This window comes from Pleurodeles waltl, chromosome 7 (assembly GCF_031143425.1).
Source record: "Pleurodeles waltl isolate 20211129_DDA chromosome 7, aPleWal1.hap1.20221129, whole genome shotgun sequence".
NCBI classification, from domain to species: Eukaryota; Metazoa; Chordata; class Amphibia; order Caudata; family Salamandridae; genus Pleurodeles; species Pleurodeles waltl.
In genome coordinates this window covers 1,418,655,222-1,418,674,195 of record NC_090446.1, presented here as the reverse complement: position 1 = coordinate 1,418,674,195, position 18,974 = coordinate 1,418,655,222, and the positions used below count along the sequence as shown (strand labels likewise).

The 18,974-nt window shown below is 39.8% G+C and overlaps 1 long non-coding RNA gene across 1 annotated transcript; it reads left to right on the top strand.

Annotated features, from left to right (window-relative positions):
- The first annotated feature begins 311 nt into the window (after positions 1–311).
- LOC138247417 (uncharacterized) lies at positions 312–17,297 on the top strand. The gene is made up of 3 exons (XR_011194496.1): positions 312–547; positions 631–711; positions 16,553–17,297. It is a non-coding gene; the product is annotated as an uncharacterized lncRNA (long non-coding RNA).
- The last annotated feature ends 1,677 nt before the right edge of the window (positions 17,298–18,974 follow it).

Genomic DNA, 18,974 nt, shown 5'->3' with positions numbered 1-18,974 from the left:
TACTTGATGATGATCGTTTGTTTTTATCAGTTAAGGGTCTCTGCAAATTGAGTGCCCATTTCCATGGAAAGTGTGCTGTCTGTGATTGACAGTGCGCTAATGCACCATGTTTAGTAATAGGTTTGTGACAGTGTGCTACATAATGCACGACTAGCCACATACTACGATCTCACCACTCTCTTGCTGAATAGATTTGATGTACGTTCTTGTGACACTTATTCGCAATCCCTATAACTTCAGTTATGAAACAATGCTGGCAGCACGCCCACTCTGAAAACCACCACTAGATGTCAGCGTTTTATCACTGACAATTATACTGAATTCTACTTCCACCAAAATCTTCTTTATAAAATTAGATTACTTCTCAAATAATTTTGTTTCTGTAATCTGAACATTCCATCTGAATGATTGCCCATTTTTTATTCCCACAGAAGTACTTTGATAATCTGCCAATTGTAATTAATCTATAGGTGTGTGTATACAAAGCAAGAAACGAACACGGCAAAAATGAAGCCTTACATCTGTCTGTTGCTGCTGCCAATTTTATGTAAGACCCTTGCAAAATTTTATTTTTTTGCTAAACATTACATAGTTAAAGAACCTGATCAGTAACGCCTGTTTCTTTTTCAGTTTTGCCTCTGCTTTACGCAGATCAAATACCATACGAGAAAACAACAAGTGCACCATCAACTGCCAATGTAACAGCAATAGGTAAGAGTCCCAAAAATATAAAGGTAGCAGAAAAATATTTTGGTGCATGTGATTTTCTATACTTTTTCATTCATTCACAATTATATCTTTATTGTTTGGCAGATTAGTCCATCGCGTTATTTATAAGAAGTTAGAAGTCCACATATTTCTGACCTTGCATGCCTGACTAACGTTTTCGCTGTGAAATTATTTTGTGAATTGCATCTTCTCAAGTAGCATTAGAAATAAATATACGTTTGTATGCGGAAGTGTAAACGCATTTACTAACTTCTTTATTTTCCTTCCTCTACACACTTACCAATTCTGTAGGTTTCCCTTTACTTTCTTATATACTTGAAGGGTGTAAAAGGCCTGATGCGAAAAGCCTTTATGTGGTAGTAAAGCTTAAAATTTGCAAAATCATTGGTGTTTTAGATTACAAAAGGCAAGTTGGAATTGATTTAAGGTCATTGCAAGTTGAAGAAGACTTTCCTACTCACAGGTTAAACTTTGTGATTCATTGCATTTCAGATGGAAGAGTGTTCATGGTAAGGGCCCTCCTTTCGGATTGTATGAGTGGGTTGCAAAAATTATTGATTGGATTACAATACTTAAATGGAGTACCGCCTACTCAACACCTCTTAATTCGGATTCCGGGCAAACCACAACTGTGCTGATTTTGACCACAGACAACATCAGAACACTCCTCGACCGCAGAGAAACAGTGGCCCTGATCTCCTGGAACTCTCTGCTGTGTTGGACACTGTCTCCCACCACACCCCAATCAACATACTCTACAACATCAACATACAGAAAAAAAACCCTCGGGTGCATCGCATTTTTTTTCATAGGACGCACGCAGAGCATCTAACAGCCCCCTTTCACCTCCTCACCCAGGAACATCATAAGCGGCGTACCCCAAGGACCATCCCTCAGCCTCACCTTGAACACAACCTGGGCATCATCCTCGACAGCCAACTGGCCATGAAACAAAATGTCAACTCATTCACCTCCTCCTGCTTCCACATCCTTTGCATCCTCCCCAAAACCTTCAGATGGATCCCAATCAACATCAGAAAGAACGTCAAGCAGACCCTCATCACCAGCCTCATCGACTACGGCAACACCCTCTCCGCTGGAATTTCCACCCAGCACATTAAAATACTCTAGACCATATGGAACACTGCAGCCAGATTTATTCTGGACCTCCCCAAACGGACCCACAAAACCCCCTTTAACTCAGGAACCTCCACTGGTTCTCCATCCAGAACAGATGTCAGTTGAAAATCCCCATGCACGCATGTAAGGCTCTACACAAGCAGGGACTATCCCACATAAACCATCGACTGAACCGTCTGATATCTGCAATCGCCTCACAAACACCCCTGTGCTGCTCCTTCTGCTAGATCGCCGCCAAGTCCTGGAGCAACCCGCCCCTCCACCTCGGAACAGCATCCTCCCTGGCAGATTTCAGAATGAAGCTTAAGACTTGGCTTTGAAGCTTAAGACCTGGCTTTTTGATGGAAACATGGCACCCTCAGTGGCCGGGTACCCCTAGGAATGAAAGGGTTGCTCTATACAAATGCTGATTGATTGATTGTATATCCAACTGTTTCAGGCAACAATAAAAGTGCCAAGATAATTCTGATAATTAATTTACCTGCTGAAGAGAGATCAGAGTTTTGTCTAAAGGCAGCTTTGACTCTCCTAAGGTAGTGCACAGGGTTGTTTTGCCTGCTGCAAAGAGTGTGTACTATGCAGGTTACCGAACAGTATTTTATGTGCATATCTCAGTGGCATACTGCTTTTGTTATAGAGATCCTTTTGTTTCTGTGGAGTTCATAAATTAAAATCATAATCTAGCACAGTGAGCTGTGAACTGCCATCAAAGAGCTGCATACAAACAGCATGGTACAGGTTAGAAAGTTATATCTTTTTCCAGTCTTTGATTGTCCTAATTTTGCCAAAAAGGGTTTGTTTGGGTAGAAATAAATTGTTATTAAGGTCAACCCCAACCATTGTGTTATTTTCTGAATCCTGAGTCTATGCTTCCCCAGACCAAGCATTCTTAAAAATCCCTACAGGTATGAATGAAATGTGAATCCTACACCTTGTTGTCCCCTCTGTCTTGGATGTTTGACAGAATCCCAAATGCTGTTACAAAGAATGGCTTTATAACACAAGTATTATAATAAAAAAAGCCTTTACAATAATTAGGCTTACCATTTTTGACAACACAATTTACTACAATGATTCTGCCTTTGCAACAACAACGTTTACCACATAAACATAAGTATTTAACAAGTATAAACCCTTTGAGTACACACACACACATATATATGTATATATATATATATATATATATATATATATATATATATATATATATATATGAAAGAAAAGATGTCCTGATCTGCGTGTTACGGCGCACTTAATTCTCCGGTGGTGCTGGTTTGAGGCAGGACAACCATATTTTCAAAAAACAAGATTCTCTTTCTGTTTTAGCAAGAGAAAACCGCACTCTGTCGTTGTGCCAAAAATACCTTAACTTTTAATACATTAGTGAGATCATAAACAAACAAACAAACAGGAATCCCCTGACACGTTTCGGTCTCACCAGACCTTGTTCACAGGTGTTTCCTGTGTGCTAATTTCGGCGCTTAAAATAAAGTACTCCAAAGTAACAGAAAAAATACTCAAGTTACACCACTTATCAAGAGTTACTCCATAACATCACTAAATATATATACTTTAACAAAGAAAAATTAAACGTTTTTCTATATACATATTTACCAAATTGTAACAGTGTTTTGACTACAATCCAAGGTGTTTTTCACTGAGTTCCACATTGCATTCTGGTATATGTAGTTTATAGCATTTCATTAAATCAAATTATTTTTAAATATATGTCATAAAATCTTGTTTCAGCGACTAATGGAGACTTCAAAACAATTTCTGAGGTGTATTAACAAAATATAGGGGCCCTCATTAGTTTTTAATTTATATTCACATTGGATTCATATTCATGTATTGCATGTTACCTACAATAGCACAATCCCCAAAGTTTCTTTTAAACAAGGCCCTCGCTAAATCCTGCACCTCTGATGGAAGAAAATTAATGTTTGGGTATTATTCCTTCAGTCAATTTATATTGATAGCACCAAAATTGTATGTCTATCTGACAAATGACAACGGGAAAGAAAGCATCTTATCAATTGGTGGAAATGACATAAAATAAATGAATGGCAACATCTTATGAGCTATGACAACTCTTATAGGTGTACAAATAACTCCTCATCCTGGTTTAAACCTAGCGGGGTGAGAGATCGGATATCAAGTATATGTCTGGATTCTAGTTGACGCAATTTCTTTTCTCTGTCACCACCGCGTTCTGATTTTAGTACCTGATCAATTACATAGAATGTCATGAGTTCCCACTTGCTATCATGTTTCTGTTCCATATGTCTCGCTGTTGCATAGCTTCTATCTATATTGATAGTTGCTCGAATATGTTCTAAAATTCGCTTTTTAGTCTCACATATGGTACTGCCAACATATTTCAACCCACAAGGACATTCAATCACATATACTGTGAATCGACTTTTACAGTTCAAGTGCTTACGTATCACTCTCTCCATGCCAGTATTTGTTGAGTACTCTTTCTTATTCACCCCAATTTTACATGCCTTACAGCTGCTGCACTTCCAAAAGCCAGTTTTCTGTAACCAGTTTGCTTTTGTAGTTTGGAAATGGCTGTGCGTTAATTTATCCCTTAAGTTTGCTGTTCTTCTGAAAGTCATTAATGGGTATTGTCCCATGATTTCCCCCACTATTGGGTCCATTTGTAAAATTGCCCAATGGTTTTCCAAGATTTTACGAACTTGTGTAGCACTCTGTGAGTATGTTGTTATGAACCTCAGCTGTTGTTGTTTGGCATGTTTAATGGCTTGGTTTCCTCCATGAATTAGTTGTTCTCTTGATGATTGTTTCACACGTTTCTGTGCCAGAGCTAAACACTTTTTCGGATATTGTCTTGCCAGGAATCTCTCCTCCGCTAATTTCAAGTGCTTCTCACACTCTTCCGGCTCTGAGCAGATTTTCTTTATTCGTAGAAATTCACCATAGGGAATGTTCCACTTTGTTTGTGGTGGGTGAAAACTGTTAGCATGTAATATGGAGTTCGTAGCTGTTATTTTCCTGTGCAATGAAGTCTGAATTGTCCCCTCTTTAACATAAATTTCTGTATTTAGAAATGTCACACGTGTTGCACTGATGTCGTAGGTGAAATTAAGTTTGGCTACATTAGAGTTCAAGATCTTAAAGTATTCATCAAATTCTGACTCAGTACCATCCCAGATAAGAAAAAGGTCATCAATAAACCTCAACCAAGTCACTACTTTTTGTTGGTAAATCTCGTTTTCTTCTGCCCAAGCTATTCGTTGTTCAAACCATCCCATCGTCAGATTCGCAAAATTGGGAGAAAAAGAAAAACCCATTGCCGTGCCCTTAATTTGCAGATACAGTTGTTGGTTAAACAAAAAATAATTATTTGTAAGACAAATGTTAATCATTTCCAGAAGCATCTCATTGTGTTGATAAAAACGTATATTCCTTTGGTTGAGAAAGAATTTGCATGCCTGGATTCCTATTTGATGTTCAATGTTCGTGTACAGCGAAACTACATCCATTGTTACTAATTTATAGGTGTCCTGCCAAGGTATCCCTTCCAATTGTAACAGTAAGTCTCCTGTATCACGTAAATAGGAGTTCAAATTTCTTGCCAAGGGTGCTAGAAAGAAATCTATGTATTCTGACATAGGTTCTAATAGAGATGCTTTGGCTGATATTATAGGTCTACCTGGTGGATGTTGCAAATTTTTATGAATTTTAGGGAGGAAGTATATTGTTGGAGTTACAGGATGTTCCACTAACAAATATTTTGCCTCTACTTGATCAATGAGGCCTTGATCTTCCCACCTTAAGATACACAAATTTATCTCCTCCTTCAGTTTTATTACTGGGTTCCCAGTAGCAAGTGCATAACAGGTTTTATCCGACAATTGCCGCATCGCTTCTTTCACATAATCCTGTTTATTTTGTATTACAATGTTTCCACCTTTGTCCGCAGGTTTGATTTCAACCATTGTTTCCATCTGAAGTCTGTGCAACGCCTGTTTCTCTGGTATGGTTAAGTTCTCCTCTTTCTTATTCCAATTCTTTTTATAAAGATCATGAATGACCATCTCCGCAAATAAATCTATTTTATTCCCTGCTGGTAGTGCTAGGTAAAACTTGGAAGGTGGTCTTTTATCTGTCAGGCCCGCCCCAAGGGGTTTAACTATTTCAGTAACTTCCAATGGTTTGTTTCCCAGATCTAAATTCACCAGAGTCATCAACGTCTCTTTATCTCCCACAGTAAGGTCATACTCCTGTGTTGGTGGATCATTTTTCTCTTTCATTTTAGTTTCCGCAAAGGTTTTGGCAAGTTTGATTTTGCGTATATACTTATAAAAGTCTATGCGTGTTTGTACTAAATCCAAATCTGTAGAGGGACAGAATTGTAGCCCCTTTTTTAGGACAGATTCCTCCGATTGGGACATTTCTCTGGTGGAAAGATTAATAATATTTAGCTCTTGAAAGTTGCCGCTGTTAGAGCCCTGGTTTTTCTTTGTCTTCCCTCTTTGTCCCCTTCGTGTGGGTTTATTCCTTTTGCGCCTCGTCCTCTTCCTCTCCCTCTTGTTTTGACTTGCTGATCTTTGGATTGTTGTTGGAAGGCGAGGCGCATCTCGTTTAACAAAGTTAATTTTACTCCCTGTGTATTTATTGAGGTTGATTCTCCGTCACTGGATTCATTATCAGTTGACCTTGATTCATTACTTGATTTATCCGATTTTTCAAATTGGGATACATCTATTTGTTCCTTCAACTTTGCATATTGAAATCTCCTTGCAAAGGTGAAAATTCTCCCCTCTTCATGTTTATGATCTCACTAATGTATTAAAAGTTAAGGTATTTTTGGCACAACGACAGAGTGCGGTTTTCTCTTGCTAAAACAGAAAGAGAATCTTGTTTTTTGAATATATATATATATATATATATATATATATATATATATATATATATATGTGTTTCCTATTGCTGGTCACCAGTAGGTAGTAATAGTTAGGACCAAGCTTCCATAGAAAAAACAATTTTTGACTTGGTTATATCTTTGGTACCGCTTGATGAATCTTCACGAAATTATGCACAAAAAAAGTGCTTTGTAGAGTCTTGCTGTTCATGGAAAGAAATGGGGGCTCCATCGAGCGGGAGCTGAGAAAAGGGGGGAGTAAAAAATGCGTCTCCAGTGTTCATTCCCATAGACTATTTAGACATGCCTGCAGCCTAAACTGCTAGAAGGATTTAACCTACATTTGGCAGAAAGGTAGCTTTTGGTCCACAGATCACTGTTGTTCTTAGTTGGTGTAAATCTGTTCAGTATTTATTGAGATATTAAAGGCAATCCAAATTTGGATATCTGGGCAGACCCTAAGCACAGATCTCATGGTGAGATCTGATTGGTCGTCAGCACTTCAACCAGAAAGTGATGGCAGGGATCTTCAGACCAATATACGTGATAGAACCCACTGGAATGCTTTGTAGTGAACAGCGGGTTTTGAGGGTTACAAAAAGAACAGATTTTACTTACAACATAAATAATTTGTTGCTAACATGGTTTTACTCTGTGAAAAAGCCTTCTGCTGTGATTTCATGAATCATGTTTGGCAGAAAACTGTTTTTTCATGATTTTCCCATAGAGGTTATGGAAGGTGCTTCAGAAGCAAAAATTAGAGCATATTTTCTGTAAATTCACTCTATCTTTCTCAGCCACGTGAAAATGAAATCTGACATTCTCAGTAAAACGTACTACCAACTCGTGCGACATGTCAGTTGATTCCCTTGTGTTCTACTGCATTCTCTCAGAGTGTTATAAAGAACAACTAGAGCACTGACAGGCTTACTTATGACAGAAGTGTGGCACAACTTAAGCCATCTTGATAGAATCGAAATAGAAAATTTAAAGCTTTCTTTACTAAATATAGTGCAGTAAATGAGGAGATTATGAAGCTTCATAGCAAAGGAGTCTGTCAAGATGGGTACCAGAGAAAAAGAGCCCAAATGAAGCACAAATATCACCCAAATGTAACCTAAATATAGCCCATTGACAGAAGTGTGCAAAACACTTAGGGCCAGATTTACAAGGCCCTAGCACCTCTCAGCGCCACACTAACATATTTGTTTTTATGCTAATGTGATGTTAAGGAGGCCATTCTCCTTTGCTATATTTACAAAGTGGCGCAATGCTTGCTTTGTACCACTTTGTAACCCCTTGCACCACATTATCCCTACACCAGGCATAATGTATCCAAGGGGGGTGTTCCCCCCATCAGGAGGCCCAGACAAATGTGCAGTGAAATTTACAACATTTAACTGCTTCATTTTTACCTATTTTTTAACACCTGATCAGATCAGGCGTTAAAATGATTCACCCATTACTTTCAATGGGCCTCCCTTTACTTTGCAGAATTAGCACCACCATTTATGGGGCTAATCCTGTAAAGTGCCACAATAGCATTATAAATTTAGATGCTATTTTCCTAAAGTGCGCAATTGTGCGGCGTATTGTAGATACAGCACACACATGGTGTTGTAGAGGGGGTGCAAGAAAAGTGGCGCAGAAATATATCAGACCATTGAGTGGAGAAGGAAGAATCAGTGGCAGTACAACCATGAATGTCAACAGACCTGATTCAGGCAGGAGACTCCTGATGTTTTTAAGCCCAAAAGGGCTTTATTTTATCTGTCTCCTGCCTAAAAATGCCCTCTTTTTCAACGTTTCTTTCCTACTAAGTTCAAAATGTTGATGAGTATGGTACATTGGGTGAATGAAAGCAGGAGAAATGGTGTAGGGACATGGACTAAGGTAACAGAGGGCAGGAGGGAGATGGGTAACAGACCCAACTTCATGGGCAGGCATCAGGGATGGCAGCAGCACAGTACAACACACAAGGCAAGTGGGGTGGCAATGAAACACAACAGACCATGGAAAGCAATAGAGAGGGGCAAGGTCATGCACATGGACAACAGAGAACAGAGGGGACTGTAGCAAGGGCAGAAAACTAACCATACTGGACAGACAGGAGAGATAGATTTTGGGTAACAGACCATGAAGGGCAGGGACAGGCAGCAGTCATATGACCATGCTAACCAGGTGGCAGGGACAGTGGCAGCTCAACAGAACACACAGAGTAGATAGGAGGGGCAGTGGTAAGTCCATGGAACATGGTGAGCATGGTGGAGAGAGCATGGGCAAGCAGGGAAGGAGGCAGGAGGGTAGGGCAGCATGCTAACCACAGAGGCAAGCCGGAGGTCAACGATAGGACATAGAATTGGGAAACAGAGTGCAGGAGTAGTGAGCGGGGACATTAAGCTAAATGGAGGGCAATGGCAGCACATTTGACCATGCAGGGCAGGAGGGAGGGTGCTGGTGCATGGACACAAACAACAGAGAGTAGGGAAGAAGTGGATAGGGTAGCAAGCTTGCTGTTCAGGGCAGGCAGGAAAGGCAGTGGTAACACTACGGCCACACAGGGCTGTATTGAGGGAGCAGGGGTATGGACTTGGACAATGTATGGCAAAGAGGAGGGGGGCAGGAACTGCAAGTTTGGGTAGGGGCAGCACAATGCCAGCCCTGGCCCTTCATCCAATGCCCCCCCCCAATGTGCATTGCGATGGGCATTTTACATAACGTTAAAAAAACTGAGAAATTCTGTGATAAAAACAAAGGTTACAGAAACAATATAGTTGGGAAATAGAATTAAAAAAATAGATAGTCACAAAAAAAAAAAGGTTACAGAGACATTATAGTTAGGCTCACATTTCAAACATACAAAACCACAGAAAGTCAGCAGTTATAGTTAGAGTTATTTCTAGTAACTATAACTTGTTCCCTAAGGTAACTATAACTCGTGCCCATGCCAGGCAATGCTAATAACCCCAGTTATTGCAGCACTCATGACATCATTTATAACTTCTTTGATAATATCACTGTAACATTGGTAGTAATATTATTGATGAGAAAACTGTGCATGGTGGGGGCGTAAGTGATGGTTACCTTAGGGGACGAGTTATACTTACTTGAAATAACTGTAACTATAACTGCTGAATTTCTATGTTTTTGTATGAGGAAGCCGAGTCCCAAGTAGGCTACCAACACTTCCCAGTTTACCAGCATATCTCTGCAGCTCCTTGAATTGAATTACACAAAATTTTGCACTCAGGTAGATTCTGTTGCACAGAGCACGCTTTTTGTGATTTGGTGTAAGTCGTTTCACCAAAAATTTGGTGTAACTTTGGTGTAGTCGTTTTGGAGTAATTTAAGGTAGTAAAATATAGACATTTAGGCACCAGGATCCACGCGCCACAAGAAGAGTCTATTTGGCAGGCCACAACCTGACAGAAAAGTTGTCCCGCCAATTTGTTTGTTGCATCAGATTGGGGGTAGGAAAAGAAGAGAGAAAAAACACATGCGGGATCAGGATACACATATCCTGATCTCATAGGACACATAGAGGCATCCCTTAGGGGCCCCTTGTGCGCAAATATTACCCAGTTATTGTTTTTGTCCGATTTGCGGTTCTGCGGATCCACAGATATTGGATTTGCAAATCCACATGAGGATTTGCAAATCCAGAGAAAATTTGAAAAAATGCATCCACTGTATTCAAACTCATGCTGCGCAATTGTACAATGCTTGAGTTTGGGTGCATGCAGGAGGGTTGGCAGCCAGGCCTGGCTTGCATTCACATCTGTGCATGCTAAAAAACAGAAATTAGCTGAAATTACCAAAGGATACAGGGACGTTATAGTTAGGTTCTGAACTTACACACACAAAACCTTGGAAATTCAACAGTTATAGTTAGAGTAATTTCAAGTAACTATACCTTGCGCACTAAGGTATATATATATATATAAATATATATATATATATACAGCTATACCATGCTGGTTGCATTCAAGTTGATGACTGCTTCAAACCTGATGCATCAAAGAAGCAGTCCTGGCACATAATGGCTGCACTCATAGCCAGGGCCAATGGAATTAGGAGATTTTGCAGCCACAGCATTTTCATATTACTATGGATTTGTTTAATTTGTCACCTAATCAATCAGTCGCTTCATCTGCAGATTTAAAAAAAACTGGTACTAGTTCAAACAGATTGACGTAATGTTGTGTAATGGAAGGCCCAAAGCAAAGATTGACTGATCATGTGTCTATTTCTTACTGCTGTATGTGGGTGTTAGATTGGTACTAATGAGGCAAAACCTTTGCCCATAGTGTAAACATTTGTACAAATTACAAAATAATGAGGTAGTACTGTCACACAATGTGCTACATTATGCCACATAATTTATATTTGCTTACTTCATAATTTTGTAAACCCTACTGCATAATTTGCTTCTCTCCTGCTGCATGATTCCAATGGCTCGGCTCTGAGGATATCATGGCATTCCCTATTCTTGCTTTTTTTAGATTATTGGTGTCACTACCTTAATGCCGTTATGCAAAAGGTCAAGTGACAATAATTTTTCTAACATCATCAGTGTCAAAGATTTATGTGATGTCGCTTCCTCTGATGTCATCACTGGCTAAAAGTTTGGATGGTCTCATTTCTGTAATCTCTGTCATTTTAGTGAATTGATGCCCATGAGAATGAGCAAAATACTAGGAACGTGCATGTGGGGGCTCCTACTTGATAGCTTCAGGTTGTAAAACAGATCACAGTAGCATTTGACTTGAAATGAAAAAAAATTGGCATCTTTCTGCTTGTCATCTGGAGCAGTACTTACCCTTATGAAACTCTTTATTGGGAGAACTGGAAGACCTGGGACATTATAAGGGCATTTTCCAGAAAAAAACAAGTAAAAATACATTAGTTTAAATTCGCCATTATTCTAAACTTCTCCCAATCAAAACCCCTAGTTGCCTACTTCACTTCATTCATGAATATGCTATCTTTTTTTGTTATAATGAATTATTTGTAAAGCAACAACCATTCCTTGAGCAAGTCAATTCAAAAACATGCTCAACTCTTACCTGGTAAAAATCCGCTCTGTTCTGGTAAAACTCTGCTCTATAAAATGCTGGACAAATAAGTATTTGATCCTTTTTAGGTTGACTTCAGATGGTGTTGGCACCAGGTCCTAAAATGTAATTTAAGTGTGATTGGCTGAATTGGTTGGTTATATGGGAAACTAGAGCAAAAGAGAAGGCATGTTGTGTTTTAATTTGCACGCAGCGGTGTGAGGCTATTGGCACCACTAAGTGTACTGACAAACTACATTGTACTAGAAGTGATGTAGAATTGAACCAGTTGGGGACATTTTACAGATTTCATTCAAGATCAACTCTTACTCTGTACTATTTGTAGGAAAACTGGGCTGACTGCAGACACCCCCTCATCTTTTGCCCCTATTTTTAATTGATACTGGTGTTTTCTGCCTCTGATTGCACCCTCGGCAGTACCAACCAGTCACAGGGCAAGTGCTGTGTTTAAAATAGTTTATGCAAATTAGGCATAATTATAATTGGTTCTGACAACCTATCTTTAAGTTCTTAGTAGATGGTAGGACATTTAGGTTTAGGGACCCCAGGGTAGATAGAGCACCCCTAGGTACCCTGCTGTGGTCTCTGGTGTCATTATGGTAGCAGGCCTGCCTAGCTTGCTGTTTTTACATTAACATTACCTCCAAAGTCGACTGTGGAATTAAAAGTACTTTCAAAGTCTCAAACTACCTTATATTTAGTCACCGTTAAGGTCTTTCCTAGGTGCCCAAAGGGTTGGGTGCAGTGTAAATTTATGAAAGATGTTTTCTAATCCCAGGTGAGGGAAAAACAGTCACATTAGTTTTTCCCTATTGTAGTGCATTAGCTCCATAGGCTAACATTGGTGAAGCTTTATTTAAACTTAAGAAAGACTCAGTTACACTAGAAAAGAGCTAAATCTGTCACGTGTGTATCAAATTAAAAGTTAGAATAAATCCCAAACCTGCAAAGGTTGATTTTTTTTTAACTAGTACAGAGAAAGAGTTTTAGAACTCTTTCTAAAAGTTATCAAAATTGGCCCAGTAGTGCCCTTTCTTGATTGGTCAATCCCTGGCATCCTGAGCCAGGCTCCTTTAATGAGGTGTGAAGTGGTATGGACTGAAATAAAGGAAGCATCTGGGGGTAAGAGAACTGCTGTAGCAGATGGCAGAGCTTGATGGGGGGAGGAATGGTCAAACTGCTTTTCAAAGGAGGGAAAACCACCTGGGACAGAAACTGAACTGTCCCCATTTGTTGCTTCCCCAGCCAGATAGGAGCCCCAATGATTAGATTAGGAGAGGGGGTGAAAGGGGTGTGTTAGGGCCAAACCAGTGTAGCCAGATATAACCTTCCAGGAGAGATTTTCTACATATTAGATTTTTAAAGAATGTTGCATTCTGAGATTGATTTATGCCACACTTCACAGGAAATGGTCACCCCACAGGTTGGAAACTTGTATCCCACTGATCAGGGCTGCTCCCCTGCCTACCAACCCAGGAGCAATAATAAATATAGCAGAGCTGCCCAACAATTCAGATCTCTGCTGGAGAAGGACTGCCCTTCTGAACCCCTGGTCTGCATCTGAAAGATTGCACCCACATGGACCACACTGGCAGCACTCTGGACGTCACCAAGAAAAGGCCTTTGCCTTGCTTCCACAATTCCAGAAGTGGACTCAATTTCAGGTTTGTCCTGCTGAAAGCTCCAGAGCTCCGGACTTCTAGGATTTGACCGGATTCTTAAAGTGAGGCAATCTGATGAATTCCCATCGAAATCAGCCTGCTGGAGAAGACTGTACGACTTTGAGGGAGAAAAGCTCCAGAAAAAATTCCAAGTGCAAAGCTAAAACTTTGACCGAAGCCTCCCGCTCAGTGTATCTGAGCAGGGCTCTAAAGCGGTCGGCCACAACTTTTGACTTTGCCCCAGTCAAGGATGACCAGTTGCTGCTTTTAGTCTTTAGGCACTAGAAAATATGTGTTTTCTACATTTAATCTTCAAAAATCCATATCTCCGATGCCCTACATTAGATGTTTGTTGTTTTGGTGTAATTTTTAAAATACAAATATGTCCTATTTTTAAAAATTGGTGTTGGATTTTTACTCTGTGTTGTGTTTTACCGATGCATTGTTTTGTTGATATCAAATGCTTTACACACTTGTCTCCTAAATTAAGCCTAACTGCTCTTGGGCCAAGCTACTAAGGGTTGAGCAAGGATTAATTTATTGAGATCTTGACTGGACCTAGTGGGGGTTGTGGCCTATAGCTAAGTGTAAGTACTCAACTTACCTTACCAATAACCCACTTTCCAACACTAGTTTAGTTTCCACTATAATTTTTAAAATCAGCTTGTGAGAAGGAAAATGCTCTGATTGCTGGGCTAAGGGGAATTCCTTCATTGTTGTTTGAAGACTCTGAAATAGCCATTTTTTACACAACATGAATTTTTGCCCTCTGCTACAATTTTACAAAGTAAAGAAAGACTTTCCTGGCATGAGATGCAAGGCTATTTAGGACAAGTCTTCAGGAGATCTCTTCCTGCTTTTTAGAGGAACTTGCCTCTTTGGATAATAAAGTTCAGAGTTAGTGGTAATGTTCAGAATTCCAGAAGGCTGTTCACAGGACTTCATTAAACTAATCTTATGCTAGGAAGAGACACCCACTTGTTGCCAGTAGTTCAGAATGACTACGTTCAAGAGAAGTGTGCTCTCTTGGTCCGCTCCTGAAGCACCAATGAGAACCTTAAGGGCTTAGGCCCTCTGTAGAAGTTGGCTGCTATCACATGTGATAATGATTGAACCTTATATAAACTGACTCCATGGTGCTTGGTTTTTATTGTGTGATAATTATTGCCTAGCATGAGTTTTTAGGAAATACGGTGGATTTTAATGCTTACTGCAACGGAATCTGCATTGTCTGCTATATACTGATTATTTGACTTGTAATAAAAATCAGCAAGTTTGACCTGCCGATAGTTTCCACAAAACAAATATTTCTGATATGTACAGATAAAGGAGTTAACCGCTAAAACCCACTTATGATATAAAACACTTTTGAATTGCTGCTTTTGAAAATTACCTGATGTTACTTTTTTATGTTAACTTTTCAACTCTTTGTCTGATTTTCTTTATTTTACTTTATTTGATCTTCTTAGTATATTAATCTCTTTACTTAATGTTGGTGACATCTTCATACTCTTTATTCAATAAAGATACTGTGAAGTTGGTGTGTTACACACGCACCACTTCACACATTTTCTCTGAGGAATGGTTCTCTGGTAGGGTCAAATAACCAAAGATAATACAAGCTTTCATTGTTGAAAGCAATCAACCAAGACTTTGACATCTCCTTTCTTTTAGTGTGTCCATTTCCTTTCTGAATAACAAATACATTAAATAAATTTGTAAGGGAAACAAATAGGTGGTAAATAGTTGCATACTATGTCAAAGAAAAAGATTAAGGGTCTAATTACAAGGCTCGCGGTCCTGAGACCACCAGCCTCACGGTGGCAGATGGACCGGCACACTCCAGGCGGTCCTACTGCCACATTACGACCCTGACGGTCAGACTGGCAACGGTCCGCCATCCCCACCAGCAACATAGTTCCCAATAGGCTGACAGCAGTCTGACTTGTCCTTAGCCATGTCAATGCTGAGTTCAGCACTGCTGTGCTGAACACAAGACCACTTTCTGCCAGCCTTTCCATGGCGGTTAAACCACAATGGAAAGGCTGGTGTAAAAGCTGTGCTGGGGACCATGGGGGTGGAGGGGCTGCACTGCCAACGGCCATGCCATCCTCCTGCCCAGCACCCTTGGAATGTGTGCTGTCTGCTTTGCAGTGTGCACTCCGAGGGTGCTGTGGTGGTACAGTATTGGTCTCAGCTCACTTAAGGGAGCCGAGACCAATACTGTGGCACTGTTCCTACCCGCCTGACTGAAGGGAACGTTGTAATACAATGTTCCCTCTGGTCAGGCTGGTGGGAACATCGTAATATGACTTGGGGGGAGGCAGCCGGTATGACGGCTGACTCTTCCCTACGAGTTTAGCGGTCACGTAATTTCAACAGCTAAACTCATGATAAGTCCCTAAGTCAGAAATGTTGGGAGTACAAACACTTTTAGAAATAGTAAACCATACCTGCATTTAAGTTTAAGAAGTAAGATTAAAAAGGACCCTACAGGTGAAAGAATACCCAATGTGGGTTTGAGATGTAGGAAGGCAAAAAGAAGTGCGAGCAAAGAGACAATGCACATGCAATATCTGAATGGAAGAGGGTAAAAGTGGTACAAGTAATGCAGAAAACACGCCACCATGATGTTTAGGGGAAAAGATGTGCAAAACTATGAGGAGAGAAGTAAAATAATTGATAAATGGCTAATAGAAAACATGGAGACCAATTAAAAAACGTTAGGAATTAAGGCTGTACAATCTATATAATCTGGTGCTTGCTACATTTATAGACTTTGCACAGGGCCACCAGTTCGCATAATTTTCTGCCAAGACATTGGCAAATTGGTTATTTTGCAAAAGTAGATTTTACATTTTTTCTTATGTAAATCTGATCTTGACGAATTATTTCAGCCAATTTATACAGAGAGACTTTAGATAATTTGTGACATTTTAAAATAGACAGAACATAAGTAGTCTAACTTTACACACGACTGCAGAGCAAAGGAAATTTTGTGAGAAGCATCCATTTTCTAAATGTATCACTAATTACTGCACCGTTCTTCCTTGCAGATACTGTATGTCCAGCTGGCAGCAACTACTCTTGCAATGTGACCTGTGTGAAATATTGTGACAACATTGCTGACGCCACCCTTAAGTGTAACGATACATGCAGATGCGCCTGTCCTGAGGATTATGTGTTCCATTCCGACACAAACCTGGTCTGTGTGCGAATATCGGCATGCCAGACAAAGTGTGAGCCGAACATGCACTTTGAGCAGTGTGCCCCTGACATACCAGCGAGCTGTGGTACTCCCACACCCGATATAGAAGGCTGCAATCCCAAATGTGTGTGTGATGATGGCTTTATTTTAAGCTCAAATGAACCCCGGATCTGTGTGTCTAAAAGTGAATGTTTTGGGCGGGCTGACTAGTCAGAATATTTAAATGAAGAAAGTACGCTTGGATACTATCATTGATACACAATTTTACAATTTCAATATCTCCGAAACATGTAAGCCTAGATGAAGGAATCAGAGTAGATCGCAATAGATGGATACACTGAAGTACTATGAAGATCAGAGATACTTTCAAAGATTTAAGATCATAAAAGAGAATTGAGAAAACGTTGTAAGTCTCATATTCTAGTGAGTGGGTATAATAACATTCAAGTACATTTTAGAAAATAAATATGTTTATTACATTGTGCCAACGGTAAGGGCTACATAACGATGTGTAGCTTCACCAGCAATGTGTATTCCCCACATATTTGAAACAAACCAGGCTATAATGATGTAAGTGCCACTAATAAACTATTTTTTATCTGTCTGCACAATTGTCTTCTCTTCCATTTGCCTCTTTGGGTTAGACATTCAAATACCTACGTGTAATGTCAAATTTGATAACCATTGGTTATACTGTACGTAATCGTAATGGTTTAATTGAAAAAAAAAAATCATGATTTTGAGTTGTCAATGAAAGGCGGGCAAAGCATATTGTATTCATCAATTACCTGCGTTGTACCTGAAAAAATCAGGGTTAGACTCTAAAGCACACAAATATGTCTGATATTAAATTTGCTTTTGGAAAAAGTGCTACAAAGAAGAGGTCTTTGGACAAGTATTCTTAGCAGATATTAGTTCAGATATTTATTTAAAAAGCCAGAAGATTCAAATATTGATTCAGTAGTTTGCTGTTCAATCATCCATCTGTTTGAATTATTTAAATGAAAACAAGTCAAGTGTTGTGTTGCCACATAAAATGTGATGTTGAATGCAAGTGGCTCGTGGCACTCTACAATTTGATGTCGAATTCTAGTGGTGCGATGCCTCACACCGCTAGGTATGCTGGCTTCACATTTTCCCTAACCACAACATTCATTTATATGTTATAAATGATTGACAGTCATACATTTCCAAGACAACTCCCATTAGGAAAAATTTACTGCGATTTTCATGATACAATGTCTATCCAGTGAAACCTACCAAACCCAAATATTTCTGAAAACTAGAAACCCAAGGGAGTCTAGGGAGGTGAGACTTGCATGGATCTCCCAGTGTTTTCTTACCCATAATCCTCAGCAAACCTCAAATTTAGCTAAGAAAAACGTATTTTTCCCACATTTCTGTGCGGAATGATATCGGTCTCCCGGTAAAATAGATACCTCACTTGTGTAGGTGGGCCAAGTGCCTGTCTATATAGGTAAATGATTGATGCTGTGAATATGCATAGACAACATTCTTTTCTGTCCTCTTTCCTTGTACCCCCATCAAATAGACAACTGATCCTTTGTCTTTCCCAGATGGAATGCCAACCTGCCAACCATTGTTGTCTTTAACAGGACTAGTATTATGGGCATTTCCAGTCTCAGAAAAAACAATGAACATGTTTGTTAACCCCTTCGCTGCCAGGCATTTTCCGCCTCAGGTGACAGGGCTTTTTCCTGGCTATTTGGGGCAGTTCGTGCTTAGGCCCTCTTTTTGTCCACATAAGCTACCCATGCCAAATGTGCATCCTTTTATTCCAACATCCTAAGGATTCTAGAGGGACCCAGGGTTTGTGGGTTCCCCTGAAGGACACCAAGAAATTAGCAGAAATACAGCGAAATTTTAGTTTAAAAAAAATACATGGGAAAAGGGGGCTGCAGAAGAAGGCTTGTGTTTCTTTTCCCCTGAAAATGGCATCAACAGAGGTCTTGTGTGGCTAAAATCACTATCTTCCCAGCTTTCAGGAACAGGCAGACTTGAATCAAAAAACCACATTGTTCAACACAATTTCGGCATTTTACTGGGACATTTCCCTTTGTATTTCCAAAATGGGCACAAGATAAGGTGTAGAGAAGCAGTGGTTATTTGCACATTTCTGAACTCCGGGGTCCCCATACTAGCATGTGAATTACAGGGCATTTCTAAAATAGATGTCTTTTTTACACACTGTCTTACATATGGAAGGAAAAAATGTAGAGAAAGACAAGGGGGGCAATAATACTTGTTCT